The sequence below is a fragment of the Prionailurus viverrinus genome, unplaced genomic scaffold, assembly GCF_022837055.1.
Source record: "Prionailurus viverrinus isolate Anna unplaced genomic scaffold, UM_Priviv_1.0 scaffold_52, whole genome shotgun sequence".
NCBI classification, from domain to species: domain Eukaryota; kingdom Metazoa; phylum Chordata; class Mammalia; order Carnivora; family Felidae; genus Prionailurus; species Prionailurus viverrinus.
In genome coordinates, this window is record NW_025927615.1 from 116,755 (window position 1) to 130,569 (window position 13,815).

A 13,815-nucleotide genomic window follows, 5' to 3' on the forward strand; every position below is an offset into this window, starting at 1 on the left:
ACATTAAGAGACTCATGTGGTTTGTTACCAGGCTTCTCTTTTCCTGGCTCCTTCCTTAGTTTTCATGTGTTTTGTTTCTTTACTTCCACATGAGTGAAATCATATATGTGTCTTTCTCTGATTGACGTATTTCACGTAGCATAATACATTCGAGCTCCATCCACATCGTTGCAAATGGCAAGATTTCATTCTTCTTGAAGCTGAGTTATATTTCATTGTATATACGTATGTATGTATATATGAACATACACGTATGTCCATATGCATATACATACGTATACATACACACACCGCAACTTCTTTACACCTTCCTCAGTTGATGGATACTTGGGCTTTCTCCATAGTTGGGCTACTGTTGATAATTCTGCTATAAATATTGGGTGCATGCATTGTCACTCTTAGGTATTTACCCAAAGGGTACCAAAATAGAGTCTCGGCTTTAAAGTTTATTTTGCCTGATATAAGTATGGCTACTGGCTTTCTTTTCACATTATTGGCATGATAAATATTTCTTCATTCCCTCACTTCAAATCTGCAGGAGACTTGGGGCGCCTGGGTGGCTCAGTCGGTTAAGGGGCCGACTTCGGCTCAGGTCATGATCTCGTGGTGTGAGGTCGAGCCCCGCGTCGGGCTCTGTGCTGACAGCTCAGAGCCTGGAGCCTGTTTCAGATTCTGTGTCTCCCTCTCTCTGACCCTCCCCCGTTTATGCTCGGTCTCTCTCTGTCTCAAAAATAAATAAACATTAAAAGATTAAAAAAAATAAGAAATCTGCAGGAGACTTAAGTCCAAATAAGGCTTTGTAGGCAGCATCTAGATAGACATTGTTTTTTGTTTGCTTGTTTGTTTGTTTGTTTGTTTTGTCCATTCTGACGCCCTATCCAATGTCTTTGGATTGGAGCATTTAGTCCATTTATAGTCAGAGTGATTATTGCTAGGTATATATTTAGTCCCATTCTAGTAGTTGATTTGTCATTGTTTCTTGATGTTTTCTCTGATCCTTTCTTGTCTGTAACACTTTTAGTCTTTCCTTTCCACTCAAGAGCCCGACTTAAATATTCTTTTCTTTTGACTGGTGGTACATTTCTTTACTTATTTTTAATATTTCTTCTTTTTAAAATTTAGGGCCAAGTTAGTTACCTTATAGAGGAATACAGTTTCAGCAGTAGAATTTAGTGATCCATCAAGTACAAAATATACCCAATACTTATCCCAAGGTCCACCCCTAATGCCCGTCACCCGTTTAGCCAATACCCCTATTCAGTAACCCTCCAGGAACCCTGAGGTTCTTCCCTCTATTTAACAGTTTCTTATCATTTGACTCCCTCTTTGTATGTATCTTATTTTTGCTTTCCTTGCACTATGTTCATCAGTTTTATTAAATTCGACAGATGAGAGTAATCATAGGGTGTGTGTCGTTCTCTGACATATTTTGCTTAGCTTAAGAAAGTCTGGTTCCATCCACGTTGATGCAAAGAGCGAGATTTCATTCTTTTTGGTCGCCGAGTGATAGTCCATTGTATGCATATACCATATCTTCTTTATCCATTCATCTGTCAGTGGTCATTTGGGCTCTTTGCATAACTTAGCTATTGTTGAGAATGCTGCTATAAATATTGGAGTACACGTGCCACTTCGAGTCAGCGTTAGTGTATCTTTTGGATAAATACGTAGTAGTGCAATTGCTGGGTCCTAGTGTAGTTCTATTTTTTGTTTTTGTGACGAATCTCCATACTATTGTCCAGAATGGCTACACCGCTTTGCATTCGCACCAGCATTGCAAAAGGGTTCCCTTTCCCTGCATCCTTGCAAACATCTGTCATTTCCGGAGATGCTAATTTTAGCCATTCTGATAGGTGTGAGGGGATATCTCATTGTGGGTTTCATTTGTATTTCAGTGATGACCAGTGAGATTGAGCATCTTTTCATGTGTGACCGATCTGGATGTCATCTTTCTTAAGGTGTCTCTTCATGTCTTTTGCCCATTTCTTCACTGGATTATTTGGTTTCTGGGTGTTGAGTGTGATCAGTTTTTATAGATTTTGGATACTAACCCTATATCTGATATGTCACCTGCAAATATCTTCTCCCATTTCATTCAGTTGCCTTTTAGTTTAGCTGATTTTGTCCCCTGCTGTGCAGAAGCTTTTTATCTTCAGGACCCAATAGTTCATTGTGGTTTGTATTGCCCTTGTTTCTGGAGACATGACAAGCGAGAAGTTGCTGCGGCCAGGATCAAGGAGGTACATTGCCTGTTATCTCCTCTAGGATGTTGATGGTTCCTGACTTACAGTTAGATAATTCATCCATTTTGAGGTGTGTGTGTGTGTGTGTGTGTGTGTGTGTCGTTTAAGAACAGTGTCCAGTGTCATCCTTCTCACTGTCCAGTATTCTTAGTACCATTTGCTGAAGAGACTCTTATTCCATTGGATATTCTTTCTGTGTTAACAAAGATTACTCACATTATGTTTGAGGGTATATTTCTGGGTTCCATATTCTGTTCCATTGACGTCTGTCTCCGTTTCTGTGCCTGTATATACTGTCTTGATGAATGCAGCTTTCTAATACACCATAAATCCAAAATAGTCATGTTTCCACCTTTGTTTTCTCTTTCAACATGACTTTAGTTTTTGGTATCTTTTCTGGATCCTTACACATTTTAGGGTTGTTTGTTCTAGCTCTGTGGAGAAAGCTCGTGTTTTTTGATAGGGATTGCATTGAGTGTGTCGATTGCTTTGGTAGTATTGACATCTTAACAATGTTTGTTCTTCTTCTTTTTTTTTTCAACGTTTATTTATTTTTGGGGGACAGACAGAGACAGAGCATGAACCGGGGATTGGCAGAGAGAGAGGGAGACACAGAATAGGAAACAGGCTCCAGGCTCTGAGCCATCAGCCCACAGCCTGACATGGGGCTCGATATCACGGATCGCGAGATCGTGACCTGGTAGAAGTCGGACGCTTAACCGACTGTGCCACCCAGACACCCCAAATGTTTGTTCTTCTAATACGTGAGCATGGAATGTTTTCCATTTCTCCGGGTTTCTTCAATTTTTCTCATAGACGATTTATGGTTTCTTGCTTACATCCCCATTGGGAGAGAGTCTGAGCTAGGGTTAGGGTTGGGTCCAGGACGTTGCCAGGGCCAAAGCAACTCCAGTCTCGTGATCTCCCTAGAGGAATGAAGTAAGGGACCAGGAGACAGCGGGGGTCAATTGTTTGATTAGGTTTCAAGATCGGGTTAGGATTCGGGTGAGGTTTCCGTTAGGGTTAGGGATTGGGTTAGGACCCAAGAGGCCCCAGGTACTGAGCCCACAGCAGGGCAGTGGTCACCCGAATGGGCTAAGTAGAGGGCACAGGGGAGAGGGCCGGGAAGGTTCAGTCTTTGGCTTCCTGGCCATGCAACTCTATGGGCCACTGGTCCGGTAGGCCTCAGGAATTCTCTCAGACAACTGCAGCCGGGCCTGCAGAATGACATTGTGAGGTTCCAGGCACCATGCTGAGGGACACTGCCCCGCTTCTGGAACCCCAGGCACGTGGTGTTGCCAGACCATGCGATTGGGTCCACAAGGGGTGAGAGCCTTAGCTACGGTTAGTGTTTGGACCAGGGACGTAGCCAGGATCGAAGTGACTCCTGTCTCGAGATCTCCCTCGAGAGATGAAGTGAGGGCTCATGTGAAGGTGAGGTTAAGATGAAGGGATAGGGTTCAAGTCCGGCTGAGGATTAGGAGGAGGGTCTCGTTAAGGGTAGGGTTGGGGTTACGTCCCAGGAGGCCCCAGGTGCTGAAGCGAGAACACTTCAGCGGTCTCTCCGAAGGACTGAGTTCAGGGCACAAGGGAGAGTTCCGGGCAGGGTCAGACTCTATGAGCACCTGGCCGGGGAAGACTCAGGAATTCTCTCTGGCAGCTGCAACAGGCATGGGAAACGATATGGTGAGCTTCCAGATACCATACCAGGTGACCATGCAACCCATAATGACCCAAGGCGTATGGTGTTGTGAGACGTAGGGATTGGGTCCCCATGGGGAGAGAGCCTAAGCTAGGGGTAGGTTTCGGTAAAGGGACATCGCCAGGCCCATAGCGACTCCAGGCTCGTGACCTCCCTCAGGAATAATTGAGGGCCCATGCCAGAAGGCGGCTCAAGTGCAGGGTTAGGGTTCGAGGCATGCTTAGATTACTGTGGAGGGACCCGGTTAGAAGTGGCGTTAAGGTTAGGGTTACGTCCCAGGAGGCTCCAGGCACGGAACCTACAGCAAAACGATGGTCTCCCCGAAGGGCTGAGTTGAGGGCACAAGGGATGGTGCTAGTCAGGATCCGTCTTTGGCTGCCAAGGCCACATGCGTCGAACGGCCCCTGAACGAGGAGCCTCTGGAATCCTCTAGGGCAGCTGTAGTGAGGCCTGTGAAACGACATGGTGAGCTTCCAGGTTCCATGCCATGTGAGCCTGCACCGCTTCTGGACCCGAAGCACGTGGAGTTTTCAGATGTTGGAATTGGATCCCCATGGGGACTGAGCGTTAGATAGGGTTAGAATTCGGTCCAGGGACATGGCCAGGTTCGAAACGACAGCGGTCTCGTGATCTCGTTTAAGGCTGACGTGAGAGCCCATGCCAGAAGGAGGCTCACTTGCAGGGTCAGTGATCAAGGCAGGCCAAGGTTTTGGTGGAGGGTCCCGGGTTGGGGTAGGGTTAGGGTTAGGGTTAGGACCATGAGATTCCAGGCGCCGAACACACAGCAGGGCAGTGGTCTCCCCGAGGGGCTAAGTTGAGGGCACAAGGGAAGGTGTCGGTCAGGATGACTCTTTGGCTGCCAAGGCCACACACATCGATCCGCCCCTGGAGGAGGAGGCTTCGTGAATCCTCTCAAGGGCTGCAGTCGGGCCTGGGAAACGAAATGGTGAGCTGCCAAATTCCATGCCGAGTAAGGCTGCACAGCTTCTGGACCCCAGGCGCCTAGTATTGTCAGACGTTGGAATTGGGTGCCCTTGGGGAGAGAGCCCACGTAGGGTTAGGGTTCGGTCCAGGGACGTCATTAGGGTTAAAGTGACTCCAGTCTCGTGATCTCCCTCGAGGGCTGAAGTCAGGGCCCATGCCAGAAGGCGACTGAATTGCAGGATTAGGGAACGAGGAGGGCTTAGGTTTTGGTAGAGGGTCCCGGATCGGGGTTTGGTTAGGGTTAGTGATGGGAACCTGGAGGCTCCAGGCGCCGAACCCACAGCAGGGCAGTGGTCTCCCTGAAGGGCTGATTTGAGGGTACAAAGGACTGTGCGGGTCAGGTTCCCTCTTTGGCTGCCAAGGCCACACACGTCGATAAGCCCCTGGTCCAGGAGGCCTCCGGACTCCTATCGGGAGCTGAAGCCGTCCTGGGAAACGTCACGGTGAGCTTCAAGGTTCCTTGCCGAGTCAGACTGCACCGCATCTGGAACCCAGGCGCTTGATGCTGTCAGACCATGGAATTGGCTCCCCATGAGGAGAGAGCTTTAGCTAGGGTTAGGGTTCGTTCCAGGGACGTTGCCAGGGCCGAAGCGACTCCGGTCTCGTGATCTCTTTCCAGGAGTGAAGTGAGGGTCCATGCTAGATGCGGCTCAGATGCAGGATTAGGGATCGAGACAGGCTTAGCTTTCGGTGGAGGGTCCCGCATCGGGGTAGGGTTAGGGTTATGGTTGGGTACCTGGAGTCTCCAAGCGCCGAACTCAGAGCAGGGCCGTGGTCTCCCCGAAGGGCTGAGTTGAGGGCACAAGGGACGGTGCCGGTCAGGATCCCTGTTTGACAGCCAAGGCCACACACATGGATAAGCCCCTGGTCGAGGAGGCCTCCAGAATCGGCTCGGGAGTTGCAGCCGGGCCTGGGAAACGATATGTTGAGATTCCAGGTCCTTGCCGAGTCTGCCTGAACCGCTTTTGGAACCCAGGCGCGTGATGCTGTCCGACCTTGAAATTGGGTCCCATGAGGAAAGAGCCTAGCTAGGGTTCGGGTTCGGTCCAGGTATGTCACCAGGGCCGAAGCGACTCGGGTCTCGTGACCTCCCTCGAGGACTGAAGTGAGGCCCCATGCCAGAAGGCGGCTCAAATGCAGGATTAGGGATCGAGGCAAGTTTTGGTTTCAGTGGAGGGTCCCGGGTAGGGTTAGGGTTAGGTCCCAGGGGGTTCCAGGCGCCGAACCCACAGCAGGGCAGTGGTCTCCCCGAAGGGCTGAGTTGAGGGCACAAGGGACGGTGCCGGTCAGGGTCCCTCCCTGGCTGTCAAGGCCACACACGTCGAAAAGCCCCTGGTCGAGGAGGCCTCCGGAATCCTCTCTGGAGCTGCAGCCGGGCCTGGGAAACGACATGGTGAGCTTCCAGGTTCCTTGCCGAATCTGCCTGCACCGCTTCTAGACCCCAGGCGTGTGATGCTGTCCGACCTTGGAATTGGGTCCCCATGAGGAGAGAACCTTAGCTAGGGTTAGGGTTCGGTCCAGGGACGACGCCAGGGCCGAAGCGACTCTGGTCTCGTGATCTCCCTCTTGGGCTGAAGTGAGGGCCCATGCAGAAGGCGGTTCAAATGCAGGATAAGGGAACGAGGCAGGCTTAGGTTTCAGTGGAGGGTCCTGGTTCGGGGAAGGGTTAGGGTTAGGGTTAGGTCCCAAGAGGTTCCAGGCGCCAAACCCACAGAAGGGCAGTGGTCTCCCCGAAGGTCTGAGTTGAGGGCTCAAAGGACGGTGCCGGTCAGGGTCCCTCTTTGGCTGCCAAGGCCACACACGTCGATAAGCCCCTGGTCGAGGAGGCCTCCGGAATCCTCTCGGGAGCTGTAGCCGGGCCTGGGAAACGACATATTGAGATTCCAGGTTCCCTGCCGAGTCAGCCTGCACCGCTTCTGTTCCCTATGCGCGTGATGCTGTCCGACCTTGGAATTGGGTCCCCATGAGGAGAGCGCCTTAGCTAGGGTTAGGGTTCGGTCCAGGGTCGACGCCAGGGCCGAAGCGACTCCGGTCTCGTGATCTCCCTCGAGGGCTGACGTGAGGGCCCATGCCAGGAGGCGGCTCAAATGCAGTATTAGGTGTCGAGGCAGGCTTAGGTTTCGGTGGAGGGTCCTGGTTCGGGGTAGGGTTAGGGTTAGGGTTAGATCCCAGGAGTTTCCAGGCGCTGAACTCACAGCAGGGCAGTGGTCTCCCCGAAGGGCTGAGTTGAGCGCACAAGGGATGGGGCCGATCAGGGTCCGTCTTTGGCTGCCAAGACCACACACGTCAATAAGCCCCTGGTCGAGGAGGCCTCCGGAATCCTCTCGGGAGCTGCAGCCAGGTTGGGAAACAACATGGTGAGCTTCCAGGTCCCTTGCCGAGTCAGCCTGCACCGCTTCTGGATCCCAGGCGCGTGATGCTGTCCGACCTTGGAATTGGGTCCCCATGAGGAGAGAGCCTTAGCTAGGGTTAGGCTTCGGGCCAGGGACGTCGCCAGGGCCGAAGCGACTCCGGTCTCGTGATCTCCCTCGAGGCCTGAAGTGAGGGCCCATGCCAGAAGGCGGCTCAAATGCAGGAATAGGGATCGAGGCTGGCTTAGGTTTCCGTGGAGGGTCCTGGTTCGGGGTAGGGTTAGGGTTAGGGTTAGATCCCAGGAGGTTCCAGGCGCCGAACCCACAGCCGGGCAGTGGTCTCCCTGAAGGGCTGAGTTGAGGGCACAAGGGACCGTGCCGGTCAGGGTCCCTCTTTGGCTGTCAAGGCCTCACACGTCGATAAGCCCCTGGTCGAGGAGGCCTCCGGAATCCTCTCGGGAGCTTCAGCCGGGCATGGGAAATGACATGGTGAGATTCCAAGTTCCATGCCGAGTCAGCCTGCACCGCTTCTGAACCCCAGGCGCGTGATGCTGTCCGACCTTGGAATTGGGTCCCCGTGAGGAGAGAGCCTTAGCTATGGTTAGGGTTCGGTCCAGGGAAGTCGCCAGGGCCGAAGCGACTCCGGTCTCGTGATCTCCCTCGAGGCCTGAAGTGAGGGCCCATTCCAGAAGGCGGCTCAAATGCAGTAATAGGGATCGAGGCTGGCTTAGGTTTCGGTGGAGGATCCTGGTTCGGGGTAGGGTTACGGTTAGGCTTAGGACCCAGAAGGTTCCAGGCGCCGATCCCAAAGCAGGGCAGTGGTCTCCCCGAAGGGCTGAGTTGAGGGCACATGGGACGGTGCCGGTCAGGGTCCCTCTTTGGCTGCCAAGACCACAGACGTCGATAAGTCCCTGGTCGAGGAGGCCTCCAGAATCCTCTCTGGAGCTGCAGCCGGGCCTGGGAAACGACATGGTGAGCTTCCAGGTTCCTTGCCGAGTAGGCCTGCACCGCTTCTGTTCCCTATGCGCATGATGCTGTCCGACTTTGGAATTGGGTCCCTATGAGGAGAGAGCCTTAGCTAGGGTTAGGGTTCGGTCCAGGGACGATGCCAGGGCCGAAGCGACTCCGCTCTCGTGATCTCCCTCAAGGGCTGAAGTGAGGGCCCATGCCAGAAGGCGGCTCAAATGCAGGATAAGGGAACGAGGCAGGCTTAGGTTTCAGTGGAGGGTAACGGTTCGGGGAAATGTTAGGGTTAGGGTTAGGTCCCAAGAGGTTCCAGACGCCGAACTCACAGCAGGGCAGTGTTCTTCCCTAAGGGCTTAGTTGCGGGCACAAAGGACGGTGCCAGTCAGGATCGCTCTTTGGCTGCCAAGGCCACACACGTCAATAAGCCCCTGGTCGAGGAAGCCTCCGGAATCCGCTCGGGAGCTACAGCCGGGCCTGGGAAACGACATGGTGAGCTTCCATGTTCCTTGACGAGTCAGCCTGCACCGCTTCGGGACCCCAGGCGCGTGATGCTGTCTGACCTTGGAATTGGGTCCCCATGAGGAGAGAGCCTTAGCTAGGGTTAGGGTTCGGTCCAGGGACGATGCGAGGGCCGAAGCGACTCTGCTCTCGTGATCTCCCTCGAGGGTTGAAGTGAGGACCCATGCCAGAAGGCGGCGCAAATGCAGGATAAGGGAACGAGGCAGGCTTAGGTTTCAGTGGAGGGTAACGGTTCGGGGAAGGGTTAGGGTTAGGTTTAGGTCGCAAGAGGTTCCAGACGCAGAACTCACAGCAGGGCAGTGTTCTTCCCGAAGGGCTTAGTTGCGGGCACCAAGGACGGAGCCGGTCAGGATCCCTCTTTGGCTGCCAAGGCCACACACGTCGATAAGCCCCTGGTCGAGGAGGCCTCCGGAATCCTCTCGGGAGTGCAGCCGGGCTTGGGAAACGACATGGTGAGCTTCCAGGTTCCTTGACGAGTCAGCCTGCACCGCTTCTGGACCCCAGGCGCGTGATGCTGTCCGACTTTGGAATTGGGTCCCCATGAGGAGAGAGCCTTAGCTAGGGTTAAGGTTCGGTCCAGCGACATCGCCAGGGCCAAAGCGATCCTGGTCTCGTGATCTCCCTCGAGGGCTGAAGTGAAGGCCCATGCCAGGAGGCGGCTCAAATGCAGGATTAGGTGTCGAGGCAGGCTTAGGTTTCGGTGGATGGTCCTGGTTTGGGGTAGGGTTAGGGTTAGGGTTAAGTCCCAGGAGGTTCCAGGCGCCGATCCCAAAGCAGGGCAGTGGTCTCCCTGAAGGGCTGAGTTGAGGGAACAAGGGACCGTGCCGGTCAGGGTCCCTTTTTGTGTGAAAAGACCACACACGTCGATAAGCCCCTGGTCGAGGATGCCTCCGGAATCCTCTCGGGAGCCGCAGCCGGGCCTGGGAAACGACATGGTGAGATTCCAAGTTCCATGCCGATCAGCCTTCACCGCTTCTGGACCCCAGGCACGTGATGCTGTCCGACCTTGGAATTGGGTCCCCATGAGGAGAGAGCCTTAGCTAGGGTTAGGGTTCGGTCCAGAGACGTCGCCAGGGCCGAAGCGACTCCGGTCTCGTGATCTCCCTCGAGGCCTGAAGTGAGGGCCCATGCCAGGAGGCGGCTCAAATGCAGGATTAGGTGTCGAGGCAGGCTTAGGTTTCGGTGGAGGGTCCTTGTTCGGGGTAGGGTTAGGGTTAGGGTTAGGTCCCAGGAGGTTCCAGGCGCTGAACACAAAGCAGGGCAGTGGTCTTCCCCAAGGGCTGAGTTGATGGCACATGGGACGGTGCCGGTCAGGGTCCCTCTTTGGCTGCCAAGACCACACCCGTCGATAAGCCCCTTGTCCAGGAGGCCTCCGGAATCCTCTCGGGAGCTGCAGCCGGGCCTGGGAAACGACATGGTGAGCTTCCAGGTTCCTTGCCGAGTCACTCTGCACCGCTTTTGTTCCCTATGCGCGTGATGCTGTCCGACCTTGGAATTGGGTCCCCATGAGGAGAGAGCCTTAGCTAGGGTTAGGTTCGGTCCAGGGACGATGCGAGGGCCGAAGCGACTCCGCTCTCGTGATCTCCCTCAAGGGCTGAAGTGAGGACCCATACCAGAAGGCGGCTAAAATGCAGGATAAGGGAACGAGGCAGGCTTAGGTTTCAGTGGAGGGTAACGGTTCGGGGAAGTGTTAGGGTTAGGTTTAGGACCCAAGAGGTTCCAGAGGCAGAACTCACAGCAGGGCAGTGTTCTTCCTGAAGGGCTTAGTTGCGGGCACAAAGGACGGTGCCGGTCAGGATCCCTCTTTGGCTGCCAAGGCCACACACGTCGATAAGCCCCTGGTCGAGGAGGCCTCCGGAATCCTCTAGGGAGCTGCAGCCGGGCCTGGGAAACGACATGGTGAGCTTCCAGGTTCCTTGCCGAGTCAGCCTGCACCACTTCTGGACACCAGGCGCGTGATGCTGTCCGACCTTGAAATTGGGTCCCCATGAGGAGAGAGCCTTGGGTAGGGTTAAGGTTCGGTCCAGCGACGTCGCCAGGGCCGAAGCTACTCTGGTCTCGTGATCTCCCTCGAGGGCTGAAGTGAGGGCCCATGCCAGGAGGCGGCTCAAATTCAGGATTAGGGATTGAGGCAGGCTTAGGTTTCGGTGGAGGGTAACGGGTCGGGTTAGGTTTAGGTTTAGGGGTAGGACCCAGGAGGTTCCGGCGCCGAACTCACAGCAGGGCAGTGGTCTCTCCGAAGGGCTGAGTTGAGGGCACAAGGGACGGTGCCGGTCAGGGTCCCTCTTTGGCCCAAGGCCACACACATCAATAAGCCCCTGGTCGAGGAGGCCTCCCTAATCCTCTCTGGAGCTGCAGCCGGGCCTGGGAAACGACATGGTGAGATTCCAAGTTCCATGCCGAGTCAGCCTGCACCGCTTCTGGACCCCAGGCGCGTGATGCTGTCCGACCTTGGAATTGGGTCCCCATGAGGAGAGAGCCTTAGATAGGGTTAGGGTTCGGTCCAGGGGCGTCGCCAGGGCCGAAGCAACTCTGGTCTCGTGATCTCCCTCGAGGGCTGAAGTGAGGGCCCATGCCAGGAGGCGGCTCAAATGCAGGATTAGGGATCGAGGCAGGCTAGGTTTCGGAGGATGGTCCTGGTTCGGGGTAGGGTTAGGGTTAGGGTTAGTTCCCAGGAGTTTCCAGGCGCTGAACTCACAGCAGGGCAGTGGTCTCCCCGACGGGCTGAGTTGAGGGCACAAGGGACGGTGCCAGTCAGGGACCCTTTTTGGCTGCCAAGACCACACACGGCGATAAGCCCCTGGTCGAGGAAGCCTCCGGAATCCTCTCGGGAGCTGCAGCCGGGCCTGGGAAACGACATGGTGAGATTCCAAGTTCCATGCCGAGTCAGCCTGCACCGCTTCTGGACCCCAGGCGCGTGATGCTGTCCGACCTTGGAATTGGCTCCCCATGAGGAGAGAGCCTTAGCTAGGGTTAGGTTTCGGTCCAGGTACGTCGCCAGGTCCGAAGCGACTCCGGTCTCGTGATCTCCCTCGAGGCCTGAAATGAGGGCCCATGCCAGACGGCGGCTCAAATGCAGCAATAGGGATCGAGGCTGGCTTAGGTTCCTTGGAGGGTCCTGGTTCGGGGTACGGTTAGGGTTAGTGTTAGGTCCCAGGAGGTTCCAGGCGCAGAACCCACAGCCGGGCAGTGGTCTCCCAGAAGGGCTGAGTTGAGGGCACAAGGGAAGGTGCCGGTCAGGGTCCCTCTTTGGCTGCCAAAATTTCACACGTCGAAAAGCCCCTGGTCGAGGAGTCCTCCGGAATCCTCTCGGGAGCAGCAGCCGGGCCTTGGAAACGACATGGTGAGCTTCCAGGTTCCTTGACGAATCAGCCTGCACCGCTTCTGGACCCCAGGCGCGTGATGCCTTCTGACCTTGGAATTAGGTCCCCATGAGGAAAGAGCCTTAGATAGGGTTAGGGTTCGGTCCAGGGACGTCGCCAGGGCCGAAGCGACTCCGGTCTCGTGATCTCCCTCGAGGCCTGAAGTGAGGGCCCATGCCAGGAGGCGGCTCAAATGCAGGATTAGGTGTCGAAGCAGGCTTAGGTTTCGGTGGAGGGTCCTGGTTCGGGGAAGGGTTAGGGTTAGGGTTAGGTCCCAAGAGGGTCCAGGCGCCGATCCCAAAGTAGGGCAGTGGTCTCCCCGTAGGGCTGAGTTGAGGGCACAAGGGACCGTGCCGGTCAGGGTCCCTTTTTGTGTGAAAAGACCACACACGTCGATAAGCCCCTGGTCGAGGATGCCTCCGGAATCCTCTCGGGAGCCGCAGCCGGGCCTGGGAAACGACATGGTGAGATTCCAAGTTCCATGCCGATCAGCCTTCACCGCTTCTGGACCCCAGGCACGTGATGCTGTCCGACCTTGGAATTGGGTCCCCATGAGGAGAGAGCCTTAGCTAGGGTTAGGGTTCGGTCCAGAGACGTCGCCAGGGCCGAAGCGACTCCGGTCTCGTGATCTCCCTCGAGGCCTGAAGTGAGGGCCCATGCCAGGAGGCGGCTCAAATGCAGGATTAGGTGTCGAGGCAGGCTTAGGTTTCGGTGGAAGGTCCTTGTTCGGGGTAGGGTTAGGGTTAGGGTTAGGTCCCAGGAGGTTCCAGGCGCTGAACACACAGCAGGGCAGTGGTCTTCCCCAAGGGCTGAGTTGAGGGCACATGGGACGGTGCCGGTCAGGGTCCCTTTTTGGCTGCCAAGACCACACCCGTCGATAAGCCCCTTGTCCAGGAGGCCTCCGGAATCCTCTCGGGAGCTGCAGCCGGGCCTGGGAAACGACATGGTGAGCTTCCAGGTTCCTTGCCGAGTCACTCTGCACCGCTTTTGTTCCCTATGCGCGTGATGCTGTCCGACCTTGGAATTGGGTCCCCATGAGGAGAGAGCCTTAGCTAGGGTTAGGTTCGGTCCAGGGACGATGCGAGGGCCGAAGCGACTCCGCTCTCGTGATCTCCCTCAAGGGCTGAAGTGAGGACCCATACCAGAAGGCGGCTAAAATGCAGGATAAGGGAACGAGGCAGGCTTAGGTTTCAGTGGAGGGTAACGGTTCGGGGAAGTGTTAGGGTTAGGTTTAGGACCCAAGAGGTTCCAGAGGCAGAACTCACAGCAGGGCAGTGTTCTTCCTGAAGGGCTTAGTTGCGGGCACAAAGGACGGTGCCGGTCAGGATCCCTCTTTGGCTGCCAAGGCCACACACGTCGATAAGCCCCTGGTCGAGGAGGCCTCCGGAATCCTCTAGGGAGCTGCAGCCGGGCCTGGGAAACGACATGGTGAGCTTCCAGGTTCCTTGCCGAGTCAGCCTGCACCACTTCTGGACACCAGGCGCGTGATGCTGTCCGACCTTGAAATTGGGTCCCCATGAGGAGAGAGCCTTGGGTAGGGTTAAGGTTCGGTCCAGCGACGTCGCCAGGGCCGAAGCTACTCTGGTCTCGTGATCTCCCTCAAGGGCTGAAGTGAGGGCCCATGCCAGGAGGCGGCTCAAATTCAGGATTAGGGATTGAGGCAGGCTTAGGTTTCGGTGGAGGGTAAC